The 14804-nt window shown below is 42.1% G+C and overlaps 1 protein-coding gene across 5 annotated transcripts in view; it reads left to right on the plus strand.

The window, feature by feature from the left end:
- The window catches only part of LOC123368613, a 101193-nt gene that overhangs the window by 55872 nt on the left and 30517 nt on the right, over nucleotides 1–14804 (plus strand). The window lies entirely within an intron of this gene.

Genomic DNA, 14804 nt, shown 5'->3' on the forward strand with positions numbered 1-14804 from the left:
CCCACAGAGTTTGTGTGTCCCCTAAGGGAGTGTGAGTTGGTGTAATTAATGTGTTGGGTGCTGGAAGAGAGGAACATAACAAGAAAAGCAACTGAGTGTTTATGAAGGTGTAAGTTAAAGTAGACCACCCTCTCCTTTAATTTTCATGATCTTCTCGGTTCTTGATGCATAAGTTTCACAAATTTTGACTCCTCTACACATGGGTAGAGTGGATGTAAGGGAGCCTGGGTGCAGAGGGGATGGGAGTGTTACACAACTGTGCACATTCACAAATCTGAAAAATGAGTTAAAATTCTACAGTTTTTTTCAAAATATCAGATTAGGTATGGAGTGTCCAGTAGGTAGGGTTCTGTTCTCAGCTGTGCCCCGACACACTGTGTGGCTTTGGGCCAGGCACGGAATTTGTCTCACTCCCGTATAAAAATGAGAATAATATCTACCTCATAGAGAGTTTGGGAAGCTGAATTAATTGTCTATTAATTGCTATGAGATCCTTGGATGAAAATAGAAGTGCAAAGCCAAGCTGGCCTTTGTGGACCTGCAAAATCTATAGTTGCAGGGCCTCCCTAATTTGAGGGACCTAAAAATGGAAGAGATCTCAGAACTTTTCTTTGTAAGTTAAGTTTCTAATCTTTTTCCTTACAAAGGTAGCCTTGAAAATGGAACCTATGTAAAATGCACAGTCATGCTGAAAGCTTGATTATTTTATTTTATTTTCCCCCCTAATATCACACACTATCACAGTCCCCTCACAGCCACCCATAGTGGTCACTGGGATCTGGAAAAAAGTATGGATCTATCTGTAGTTCTCTTGGTTTTTGTGAAGATCTCAGATCAGTTCTTGTTTGTATGGACAGTACTCCCCAGCCTACTACTGGTGGCACTACGGCTGTTGCAGGCTCTCTTCCAGATGGCTGCCTGTGACTGAGCCAGCTCCTCTGCAAAGCAGCCAGCATGACCTCTGGCTGCAAAGAAGGACAGCTCTGTGAAAAGCACCAGGTGCAAGGGACTAATCTGAGCTCTGGCTGATACTCTCTTGTCTTGATCAAGTTGCAAAGTCCAAAATTTTCAAACTTGGTGCCTAAAGTTAGGTACCTAAATTGGGCTGTAAATTAATCAGTTAACTCACGCTATTAACTCTAAAAAACTAATCATGATTAATCACACTTATAACAATAGAATACCAACTGAAATTTATTAAATATTTTTGGATGTTTTTCTACATTTTCAATATTGATTTCAATTTTACAACACAGAATAGAAAGTGCACAGTGCTTACTTTATATTATTATTTTTTATTACAAATATATGCAATGTAAAAATTGCAATTGTACCTCATACAAGTACTGAAGTGCAATCTCTTTTTCGTGAAAGTGTAACTTACAAATGCAGATTTTTTTGGCTACATAACTGCACTCAAAAACAAAACAATGTAACACTTCAGAGCCTGCAAGTCTACTCAGTACTACTACTTACTCTGCCAATGGCTAAGACAAACAAGTTTGTTTACATTGTGAGATACTGCTGCCTGCTTCTTATTTATAATGTCACCTGCAAGTGAGAACAGGCATTCGCATGACACTTTTGTAGTCGGCGTTGCAAGGTTTTTACATGCCAGATATGCTAAACGTTCATATGCCCCTTAATGCTTCAGCCACCATTCCAGAGGATGTGCTTCCATGCTGATGATGCTCGTTAAAAAAATAGTGTATCAATTAAATTTGTGACTGTACTCCTTTGCGGGGGGGAGGATTGTATGTCTCCTGCTCAGTTTTACACGCATTCTGCATATATTTCATGTTATAGCAGTCTCGGATGATAACACAGCACATGTTTGTTTTAAGAACACTTTCACAGCAGATTTAACAAAATGCAAAGAAGGTACAAATGTGAGATTTCTAAAAAATAGCTATGGCACTCGACCCAAGGTTTAAGAATCTGAAGTGCCGTCCAAAACCTGAGAGGGACGAGGTGTGGAGCATGCTTTTACAAGTCTTAAAAGAGCAACACTCTGATGCAGAAACTACAGAACGCAAACCACCAAAAAAGAAAATCAACCTTCTGCTGGTGGCATCTGACTCAGATGATGAAAATGAACAGTCCGTACTGCTTTGGAACATTATCAAACAGAACCATCAGCATGGAAGCATGTCCTCTGGAATGGTGGTTGAAGCCTGAAGGGATATAGGAATCTTAAGTGTATCTGGCACGTAAATACCTTGCAATGCCAACTACAACAGTGCCATGCAAATGTCTGTTCTCACTTCCAGGTGATGATGTAAACAAGAAGCGGGCAGCATTACCTCTTGCAAATTGTAACTAACCTTGATTGTCCGAGTGATTGGCTGACCAAGAAGTAACACTGAGTGGACTTATAGGCTCTAAAGTTTTACATTGTTTTATTTTTGAATGCAGTTTTTTTTGTACATAAGTCTACATTTGTAAGTTCAACTTCCATGATAAAGAGATTGCACTTGTATGAGGTGAATTGAAAAATACATTTTTGTTTTTTACAGTGCAAATATTTGTAATAAAAAATAAAGTGAGCACTGTACACTTTGTATTCTATGTTGTAATTGAAATTAATATATTTGAAAATGTAGTAAACATCCAAAAATATTTAAAATAAATGGTTTTCTATTGTTTAACAGGACGATTAATTGCAATTAATATTTTTAATCTCTTGACATCCCTAACCTAAATACAAAGGTGCTGAGCAGCTGCAGTGCGCATTGAGGCCAGTGGAAGCTGCAGATATCAAGCACCTCTAAAATCAGGCTACTTTTACTGAAGTGCCTATCTAGGGATATAAATGCCTTACTTTATATGAAGAATGTGGGTGAGATAGTATCTTTTATTTGACCAAGTTGGTGAAAAAGACACGCTTTCGAGATATAGAGCTTATCTTCAGGTATAGCTTGAAAGTATGTCTCTTTCACCAACAGAAGTCAGTCCAATAAAATATATTCTCTCAGCCACCTTGTATCTCTAATATCCTGGGACCAACACTGCTACAACACCACTGCAAATAACTTTATATGCACAATTTTAGCTTCTGCAAAAATAGCTATTTGAAATTTAAACTGATCAAGAACTACCTGAGGTCTTCAGTGATTCAAGGACGGCTCTCTGATCTGCAATGGTTTTGGTGAAACATGAACTGTCAAACCTTGAGTATGATAGATGAGTTTGTATGAAAAAATGACAACCCTGAAAACAGGACAATCTTCGAGTGATCCATCCCGTCGTCCACTCCCAGCTTCTGGCAGAGGCTAGGGATGCTGAGGACATGGGGTTGCATCCCTGACCATCTTGGCTAATAGGTCCATCGATGGCTATCTTCCATGAACTTATCTAATTTTTTTAATCCAATTATATTTTTGTCTTTCACAACATCCACTGGCAATGAGTTCCACAGGTTGACTATGTGTTGTTACAGTGGGGGCTAGTGAGGCCTGCTTAGGAGGGCTTGGGCACTTGAGAGGGTGGGATAAAACAACTGCTGCCCATTCTTCCCTCATTTTCTATGCTTTTTCCCACTTTTCTTTTCCTCAGTCTCCTCTGCTCTTTTCTTTTTTCCTCTCTGGTTCTGTCTCCCATTCTCTGCTATGTTCAGTCTCTCATCTTTTCTTGACCCTTTGTCTTTCCTGCCCTGAATATCCTGCCACAATCTCGTGCTTGCCTATGGTGCAGTAGGAGGAGAGTAGAAGCACAGACACCAGTCCTCACTTTGAGTCATAGCCACCTTCCTGTGATAGTGGTACAACTGATTTGCCTGTAGACTCACTACCCACAGAAGTGCCAGTCTCTGATGCTGGTTGGCAGGGATGCTAACTGGGAGGCTTAATGAAGAGTAAGGAAGTAACATTATTGTGTGATAGGCCTTGGAGTGATTTCTGCGGTGTGTAGTGCCCACCCATCCTACTGGGAGTTTTACCAAGTTGGCTGCTGATTGGCTTATTCAGGTGGCTCCTATTTCTGTAAAAGTGACAGAGCCAGGCCCTGAAAACAGGGATAGTATGACTTTCTGATGTGATTATCCCCTTTATATGCAAATACTGAGATTGTTATTCATTCACATTAATGCAACATGAAATGTGAGTAGGGTGAATGAGTGTCAGCTTACTTCTTCAGTGAGGAGAGAATGGAACAGGATTCAGTCTTATTTTTATTATTTATAGGGATGTGGTCAGGGGTAGTACAAAAAAAGGCTTAGGGCTTGGCCCTCTTGCAAAGTTACTAGCATTTTGGGGACTGCAACAGTGTTTCCCTGGGTGTGTGGATGATGCCCAGCACAATGTGGCTACTGGGATACAATAATGGTAGAGAATGTACTACTAACATTAGCTGGAGAACTTCTAAGGGTTAATCCAGAATGAAAGAAGTCACAGAAATATTTTTCAGAGTAGCAGCCGTGTTAGTCTGTTAGTCTGAAATATTTTTAAAACTTCTTTAAAGGACTTCTCACTGATGAATCCAAAGAATTGGAGAAAATCAACTCAACCTAAATCTCTTCAATCATAAATAAGGGAAGATATTCCAAAGAACATCAGACAAAACTGTTAAATCCATAGAGGGACTGAATTTTTTAATTTTTTTATTTTTTGTAATGGCCATGCAACATAGGCAATGAAATCGTTAGTTTCCAATATTTTAACAGGGGGGTTCCCATAGCATTTCTCCCATTAGGCTGTTATGAACCCTGTGTGCTAGGAGTAATATGTTTGCAGAAATGCATTTTGATAAACATAGCTGAGAAAGGGGCAACATTACTTGCTCAAGAAACTTATATTAAGTGCACTTGTTAGAAGTGTTTATACTTCAGTTCTGAAAAAAACTATACTGAGTATATTGAGAGTAGAGCACAGGGTTCAACTTTTTAATAGATTACCACCTCTTGTGTTGTTTGAAGGTGGAGAGGTGGGACAAGGTGCTTCCTCCCCCATTAAAATGTTGTGTAAATTCCTGCCACCCACTGTAGTCTAGTCACATTATAAAGGCAAAATATTTGCTCCTTAGAAGCATTTATATAAACCTCAGGGAAGTCCTCTCTGACAGGGATGACTTACTGTTAACCCTCCTCTTTCCTATCCCTGACCCCCATACTGCTATCAGAGCTATGGAAATCTCTGCAACGTTCTCCCTTCAATTTAGTGCTGAAATGTTTAACAAAGGTCTCCTGACCTAAGAGCACCTTGCAGCCCATCCTTGCACTATTACATGCCTGATTTACACACTACTACTATTTATATAGTACCGACTACCCCCAAAAGTTTAAAAACAAAAAGACCCTAAAATCATGTAAAAATCTAGTAATGCCACATACATTTTGCGCTCTCCAGCACCACATATGCCCCTTCCCTGCAATGTACCTCAGCTACTACTGCAGCTGTGGGGGCTCTTTGCCCCCCCCCATCTCCCATGCTCGAGGAGTGGGGGGGACACTCTCTCTCTCTACTCCTAGCCAGCTCCATGTGAGCTCTCAGCCCCAGGCATGATGGTGCCACGGTGTGGCGAGGAAGGAGCAGAGAGGAGCTGACCGATTTTTTTCAATATTTCAGAAGAGGGGAAGAGGAAAGAGTGGTCCTGAGCTCCTGGGCTCTTTCTGTGCTTCCTCCCTCCCTCCCGTAGTGTGAAAATTATATTGGTGGTCCCTCTCCCTTACCCCTCCCCACAAATCTCTGTGGGAAGGGTAGAGTTCGGAGTGGCTTTTCTTCCCCAGGAAGTGGGGAGTGGGAGAGAGCAGCCAACCAAAACTGCTGGGCAAGGCTGGGAATAGTGTGAAAGCTGGAGCAGGTGAGCAGGAGCCTGTCTCTAGCAGAGACCGAAATAGAGTTACTTATGAGAGTTTGCAACTGTGTATTACCATAGTCCCTAGTGGTCCCAACAAAGATCAGATCCCAGTTGTGCTAGGTGTTGTACATATGCCTAGTGAGAGACAGTCTGTATTCTGAAGAGTTTACTATCTAAACAGGCAGAGGTTGGGAGAAAGGAAGTATTAATATCCCTGTCTGACAGATGGGGAACTGAGGCACATGCAATTGTTGTGATGGTGAAAGCAAATCAAGTAATTGAAAACACATGGCCTGCTCTAGTAATTGGCAGATGTGCTTGTGGTAGATGGCAGACACATAAATTAAGCTTGCAATTTTGAGCATGGAATTGCACACCTAACTATTTTGAGAAACAGCCCCATTTTAAAAATCGGTTTAAGCAAAGTCTTAAGAAGCTAATTAGAACATAATGGGGGGAAGGAACATTACTGAAAGTGTCTTGGCAAAAAAATTTGGACAAGAACCTGATGTCCAGGTACCTAGATAAAATAAACGAGGACATTAGCAATGAAAAAAAAAAAAGATTTGGGTGGAGCCATTAGAACAGTTCCAGAAACCTTTACAGTGGTATCTATACCTCATTTGTAAAGGTACAGTTCCAGATACCTTTACAAATGAGGCAGTCAAGGAAAATGTTAGTAGGTTAAATGGGAAATCGTAAGTAAACATGAGGCTAAATGGCTGATATGTAAAATTAAAAATATTTAAGTGCAGCCTTGCAAAACTCCACTCACCCACACACATGGGGGGTGAATAATATTTTTGATGAGTGATTACTTTTTTCTTTATCAGCATCCCTATGAAGGTGGGTGAGTAGATTGTGTGAATGGGATGTTGAATTTTCATAATTTTGCATGCTGTTTCAATGCATCTTGAGTACCCCAAGCACATTTCAGTTAGAAACTTTTACAACCCGAGCAAAATATTATTTAATATTCCATGCTACACTTGTAAAGCGGCATCATAGCTGACAGAAGTGTGGGCCTATATCAGAAACAGACTTCTAGTGGTGCCCCACAAAAACTTTTTTCTCTGTGACCCTGAATCAGGCATCTTGGGTAGACTGGACCAATGACTAAATAGATCGTCAGAGGTCTGTCAAATCAGGGCAATAACCCTGTGACTAGCAAGTCATCATGAAAAGTCCCCAATGGACCTGGGTAGCAACTAGTAGGTCACAGTGGAAACTCCAGGATTTTATCAGAACACTGATAAAGCATTTAAGTATCACACATGATGTTGCAATAATGTAACTAATGTGCTTACTGGAATTAGTAATAGGCTTAATTGACTATTTAAAAAAATGCCTTAGGTAGAGTATGCCTCTGTTTCTTAATCTAACATCATAAAGTTGCCATCCACAAATGTTGAAACAGTATTAGGGTTCTCGAGAAAAAAGACCTCAAGCATACATACAGCTTTTGGCCTTGAGTTGGGAAGAGACTGATCATGTAGTACAGTACATGATTTTTCTTATGATTCATTCTTTGGATCTTATTCTTGTTTGTCTTTCAATGCCAAACAAATTGCTATTTAGGTCAGACTGCTGTTTTGGTACTAATAGAAGCAGACATTAGTTCTGTCTATGGACTTCCCAGCTACATGTTCTTCAGAGTATAGTTTCTTCTTTAGGCTAGTACTGACATTTATATGTAATGGTGTCATAATAGCTTTCAAAAAAAGGTTACCTGTAGTATAGTATACTATACTACTACTATGCAATCATAGTGTGAAAATGCTAAGGCAGCTTTGCACCACCAGTCTGGGACAAAATTACCCCATCACAGGGAACCTGGGTCCAATTTTTTATTTAATAAAGATAACATGACTCATTTGAAATTCTCTAATTCTCTTCAAATTGATTTTGTTCTTTTACATATACAATAGGGATGGGATTCTAATATGTGTATAAAATACATTCAGGTCTTTGAATAATGCATTCCTTTATTTTTCTTTAGCCACCTTTTTTCCCTTCTTTTGGGGAGTAATCTCCATATAGTCAATTAAGTTTTACACCTGTTGATTTTGTCCCTGAAAGGGCCTTGATACTATATTTAAAATATATAATTCCCCCTCTCCCCATGCATCTCATATGATTAGCTAATATCTGAGAGTCACACTCCAAATTAACAGAAGTTTGTTACAGCAACCACATTTCATAATAATTGTACATATAGCTCAGGTCTTGCAAATAACAGGGGATGTTTATTTTGCATCATTTAGTGGGATATTTTACTGGGACTTGTAAGTAGACAGTTCAGCCTATACAGCCTTACAGTAATACAGATAATAGTTTCGACAGGATTACAATAGATGGGTTTGCACTATATCCAGATCTCTGGGAAGTGATTCTTTTCTCTGGCTGAATCCCTGTGTGCTGCTGTGCACGGGAGCTTGCCCTGCTCTGCCCTCATGGCACTTATGCCGGGAAGTGGGGGAAGTCCCCTCGCCCCGACCCTGCTGCCTGGCAGTAGTGCCAGGCGGGCAGAGCGGGTCGAGGCATGGTGGTGCCCATTTTTCTGGGGCCCCCCAATTGGCCAGGGCCCCTGGGCATGGGCCCTGTTGGCCCAGTGGCTAATCCGCTACTGCATGTGACCATAAATACCAGTTCTGAAACCATACTGTGCACTTAATGCTGAGGGAAAAGGTGTTGAACTAAGACCAGCTTTCCCTTTCAGGGTTCCCCTAAAACTCTAATCCATTCCTGGCCACATGCAAGTTCTATGTAGCTAGGCAAATTAGCTAAGTAATTTGCATAAAATTCCACACATGACCTGGAGCTGAACAAAACTTATCTGTATGTCAGCGACAAGAGCGGTAGTGCATTGCAGATGAGAAGAGGCAGGGCCAATGCACATACTGCTGCAAGGATTTTGGAAGGTAGTGGACATGCATAGTGCTGAGAAGGGGCTCCTGTAATTCAGGCAGTCCCCAGGCTGAAGGTTTTTTTCTCTCTCTCTCCCCCTCCTTCCTTCCCTCCCCCCCGCCCCCAAGAGAGTTATGCCTCTCTCTCACCCTGGGCTGGCCTGTGTGTGCTGCACCTCCAAACTCTCAGTCCTTGCTTAGGCAAAGCTTTACTTGAAGTTAAATTGCCAATGCAAGTCTTCCAAAGGGCCAATAGAAGTTTTGGTTGTAGGACTGGGCCCGCTGTGAGTGCTTATGTCCTTTGTGTTTTTCACCACTTGTCTGATAAACAGAAGGGCACATCGGAAACTCTGCTGTCTGAGAATGACAGCAGATTGGGGATGTGGTTATCTGCCTTCCCTTACTATACTCTGATCAAAACACTGAGGCTGAGTGGGATGGGTATAAAGTAGGGAGGATGTGGTTTCCCAATACAGTATCATAACAGTTTTCTCCCAATATGTTTATCACTGGTAATTAAAAACTTGAATTGTCAATCTAGTAATTAGAGTTTATCTGGTTTGTTTAGGGTCTGTGGGCCATGACAACAGCTTCTTAGGCCTGGTCTACACTAAAAAGTTAGGTTGACCCAGCTGTGTTGCTCAAGGGTGTGTGAAAAATCCATATCCCTGAGTGACATTTAAATAGATAGATAGACATAGTTAAACTGACCTAACCCCTAGATGTAGACAGCAATAGGTCAAAGGAAGAGTTCTCCCATTGACCTATCTACTGGCTCTCGGGGAGGTGGATTAACTACAGCAACTAGAGAACCCCTCCCGATGCTGTACTGAGTGTCTATACTGAAACTCAACAGCAGTGCAGCTGCAGCGTTTCTAGTGAAGACAGCTTTAATTTCATTAGTAACCAGAGTAGCCAAATTAAGTAGTTTAATGAATGGTTCTATTAAACTGCATGCTTTCATTCCTGTTTGCATTTCTTTCACAAAAAGCTATAAATACCATAGTAATTAAAAAAAAAAAATCCTTGCATGAGACTCAGACATATACAGCACACTTGAAATGGAATCCGTGAGCCAAAATGGTGCAGAAATGTGACTTTATGCTTTGTTCTTATCCTAAAATTGGTGGTGGGTTAATTTTGTCTGCTGGGGAGGTAGCTATTACTCCTAAAAGTTTCTATTCAACTGGTAAATACAATGTCCTGTTTCACATTTTAAAAACATTATGACATTAGAAGGAATGTTTGAAAGTATTTTCAAAATAGTTGAGCATCTGAATACTTTGCTTTAGATTGTGTTGACATTGTTAATATTTGCTCTTTGTTAGATTTGATAGGCTAGATTAGCTGGGTGCAGTAGAGCCGAGGGACTGTGTGTCCCTGAATGTCTGCCCCAGTCCCAGGCCAGGCTAGTGCAGTCTTGTGGCTGCTCTAACTTGAATCTGATGGCTTTGTTCCCCAAAGGACTGGGAATAGCCAGAGTAGCATGGCCATTCCCCTCCCTGCCCTGACAGGCCCCCTTCATCAGGAGCTACACAGAGGGAATTGAAGGACACAAATTCACCTACTGGGGACTCACCCACTCTGGAGAAATCCCCAGCATGGCATTTGTGGGTGGTTTCTGCTCCATTTCCACCACAAGAGTACAGTAGTGTAAAGGGAACATAATAGCACAGAGAATCTGCCCTGACAAATTCAGGTTTTATTTTTATCTGCATCTGAAAATTTAATGGGTAATTTTTTATTACTGTTGCTAATGAACAGCGAGTGACTATCAGCAGTTCTAGAGCCAGATATATACTTCAAGTTTTCTTTCACAGAGCTATCACTGGATTTTAGTCCTGTATGAACAACAGCTCTGCTATCCTGGTCCTGGATCTCTCCTGAGCAGATACTTCTAGTTATAAGTACTATTCTGCAAACAGTTACTCTAGGTAAGGCTGAAGTCACGGATTCTGTGACCTCCGTGATTTTGCAGTGGCCATTGCGCCTGGCTTAGGGACAGCTCAGGCAGCCCCTGTGCCAGTCACACCGGCTGCTGCTGGGGCAGTTTTCGGGCCACTGCCCCCCACCCCAGAACTGGCTTTGGGTGTGGAAGAGGGGTAAGGGGTTGGGGCATGGGACAGGGTGAGGCAGGCTCTGAGCAGCGCTTACCTGGAGGGCTCCCCGGAAGCGGCGACATCCCCCTCGCTCAGCTCCTAGATGGAGGCATGGCCAGGCCTGGAGGCACGGCCCCCACAACGCCCATTGGCCGCAGTTCCCAGCCAATCGGAACTGCTAAGCCAGCGCTCTGGGTGGAGGCAGCACGTAAAGCTACCTGGCCACACCTCTGCCTAGGAGCTGAGCGAGGGGGATGTCACTGCTTCTGGAGAGCCCCCCAGGTAAGCACCACCCAAAGCCCGCCTCACCCCGTCCTGTGCCCCAGCCCCCTACCCCCTCCCATACCCAAACTCTGCTGCTGCTGCGGGAGGGAGGCATGGAGCCAGGTAGGGAGCCTGCTCGCCCCGCCAACCCCCCCCTCCCAGCACCAGCAGGGGTCTCGGGTCATGTGCTACTGCCCGCCCCCTCCCAGTACTCAGGCTGCCGTTCCACAGCACCCACAGCACCCCCACCCCAAGTTTTAGTCAGGGGTATATACAACCAATACACCCACATCTTTCTCCTCCTCTGTCACTCCCCTAGCTTATAGCAAAAATTCTTGTTGTTAGTCCATAAATACATGACCTTGTACTTTGCACTATTAAATTTCATCCCTTTTCTAATTTCCAGTTTACAAGGTCATCCACATCTTCTTGTATGATATTTTGGTCCTCCTCCGTATTGGCAATACTTTGTGTCATCTGCAAATTTTATTGCACACTCACTTTTTGCGCCAAGGTCAGTAATAAAAATGTTAGGTTGGTCCCAAGACTGATTCCTGAGGAACACCACTAGTAGTCTCCCTCCAGCCTGACAGTTCACCTTTCAGTATGACCCATGGCAGTCTCCCCTTTAACTGGTTCCTTATCCACCTTTCAATTCTCAAATTAATCACTATGTTCTCCAATTTAACTAATTTCCAATGTGGAACTGTATCAAATGCCTTACTGAAATCCAGGTAGATTAGATCTATTGCATTTCCTTTGTCTAAAAAATCAGTTTCCATCTCCAAAGGAGGAGATCAGGTTGGTCTGGCACAATCTACCTTTTGTAAAACTATGTTGTATTTTATCCCCATTACCATGCACCTCTATGTCCTTAACTACTTTCTCTTTCAAAATTTGTTCCAAGACCTTGCATAAAATTGAGGTCAAACTAAGAGGCCTGTAGTTTCCCTGATCACTTTTAGCCCCTTTCATAAAAATAGGAACTATATTAGCAATTCTCCAGTCATAGGGTACAACCCCTGAGTTTTCAGTTTCATTAAAAATCCTTGCTCTTGGGCTTGGAAGTTCATGTGCAAGTTCCTTTAATATTCTTGGATGGAGATTTTCCGTGACCACTGATTTAGTCCCATTAAGCTGTTTGAGTTCCACCTTGGATGTGGTAATTTCTACCTCCATATCCTCGTTGCCATTAGCTACCCTGACACTACCCCTAAGCCCTTCATTAGCCTCACTAAAAACTGAGACAAAGTATTTGTTTAGGAATTGGGCCATGCCTAGATAATCTTTAATCTCCACTCCATCCTCAATGCTTATTGGTCCCACTTCTTGTTTCCTTGTTTTTCTTCTTTATATGTCTATAGAATCTTTTACATTGGTTTTAATTCCCTTTGCAAGATCCAACTCTGCTTGGCTTTTGGCAGTTCTCACTTTATCCCTACACTTTCAGACCTCCAAGAGGTAGCTTTCCTTGCTGATCCTGTTCATCTTCCATTCCTTTATACTGTCTCTTAATCACCTGTTTGAAATGCTTGCTCATTCAGCTTGGTCTACCACCCTTCCCAACAAAATTTTTCCCCTTCCCTTGGGATTAGGGCTTTAGATAGCTTCTGCACCTTTGATCTAAAGTAATTGCAAGCCTCCTCCACATTCAGATCCTTGAATTCTTCAGTCCAGTCCACTTCCCTAATTCCCTTCATTTTTTAAAATTAGCTCTTTTGAAATCAAGCACCCTTATTGCAGATCTATTTTTATTTATCCTTTCATTTAGTTTAAACTGAATTAGCTCATGATCACTCGAGCCAAGGTTGTCCTCTACAACCAGTTCTTTGATGTCCTTACTATTCACCAATACCAAATCTAAAGTGACATCACTTCTTGTTGGTTCAGCAACTGTTGGTGAAGAACTCTGTCAGCTATCACATCCAGGAAACTCAGGGCCCTACTAATATTAGTAGCACTTGTCCTCCAATCTATATCTGAGAAGTTAGTCTCCCATAATCACACAATTCCCAGTAGTATTTATTTAATTAAAAATATTAAAGAGGTCTCTACCTATATCTAAATCAGATCCTGGTGGTCTGTAGCAGTGTTCTCTCTAATTTTTCCCACCCATGTGCAGAATTAATTTTGTTATGTTTGGAGTGTGGGGGAGGGCTCAGGGCTGGGGTAGAGAGTTCGGGTTTGGGGGAGTGAGGGCTCTGGCTGGGGGTGTGGCCACTGGGGTGGGGCCAGGGATGAGGGGTTTCGGATGCAGGCTGCCCCAGGGCTGTGACAGTGAGAGAGGACTCCCCCCAACTCTCTCTTCCTGCAGCAGTACCTGGGCTGGGGAGGAGAGGTGCCTCTCCCATGGCTGCGGCAGATCCAGGGCTAGGGGAAGGGCATGTCTCCCCCCGGCTGCAGCAGGGCCAGGCCAGGCTCGGTTGGGGCCGGGTGCCTCTCCCCTGGCCGAGGCAGGTCTGGACCAGGGCTGGGTTGGGGCCTGGGGAGGGGCACCTCTCCCATGGCCTCGGCAGGTCCGGGTGGGGGCTGGGGGAGAGATGCGTTTCCCCTGGCTGGAGCAGGTCTGTGGTGGGACTGGGGGAGAGGAATCTTTCCCCACCGCAGCCCTGAGCGCTTGCGCGGTGCTTAATCAGCTGCTGTGTGGCTGTGCAGCTTAGAAGGATGTTAGGTCTGTAGCACACCCCAAGCACTGTATTGGGAAACCTCTAGTAGTTTTCTTCTCCAAAGTGATTTTGGCCTAAACAGACTCTTATCCATTCCATCACTTCTAATTTCTTTAGTCTACTTCATCATTACTATACAATGCTACTCTACCACCTTTGACTTTATTTCTGTCTTTCCTGAACAGCACATACCCTTCAATACCTATACTTCAGTCATGACTACTATTCCACCGTGTTTCTTTTATCCCTATAATATCAGGTTTCACTATCTGCAGCAGTAGTACTAGTTCCTCCATTTTCTTACCCAGGCTCCTTTGTATAGTTAACTGTGATACTATACTCATTGCCACAGCAAACAAATTATGACAATACTCCTATTTTCATTGAGTGTTTTTAGCAATAAAAATAAAATTAAAAAGGACTATCCCTAGAAAATAGGAGGTGAACAAAAAATTAATAATTAAAAGTGTATGCCTACATCGTATTGATTTTAGATTTTCTTGTGATATTTCATGCAGTTTTCTTTTAGCTATCATAATTGACACATTGTGCCTAATTTTGTCATTACTCTTTCAAGATTTTCTGCTGAATTAGTTCTGTGATTGGTCATAGTGCAACATGGATTCTAATTCTGGTTCCCTAATTGGCTGTGGTTAGAAGCAAGAAGGAGTTATTTAAGAGGATTTAAATAATTTGATTTTTTAAAATTGATTTTAAATTAGATTGAAGTTTTGTAAAACTAATTTGAAAAATTGTGCCACTGCAATTTTAAAATTTCTAATAAACTAAATTGTTGTTCTAAAATACCACTATTAGTATTGTATCTTATTTGCATTTGAGAATTGACTCTCATAATGAGATATTGAGAATTGACCCTAATCCTGCAAACACCTAAAGAAATATGTAACTCTACTCGTATGAATAGTCCCACTGGATGATTCATGTTCTCAGAGCTAAGCATGTTCCATTAGTGTTTCCAGCATGAGAGGCTAAAATTGTATTTTTATTAACAACTTTTCTCTTAGTGGCATAAAATCTTTGTCACCTCGAAACAAAATTTGCTACAGTGTTAATGA

The sequence above is a fragment of the Mauremys mutica genome, chromosome 4 (genome assembly GCF_020497125.1).
Source record: "Mauremys mutica isolate MM-2020 ecotype Southern chromosome 4, ASM2049712v1, whole genome shotgun sequence".
Lineage (NCBI taxonomy): Eukaryota > Metazoa > Chordata > Testudines > Geoemydidae > Mauremys > Mauremys mutica.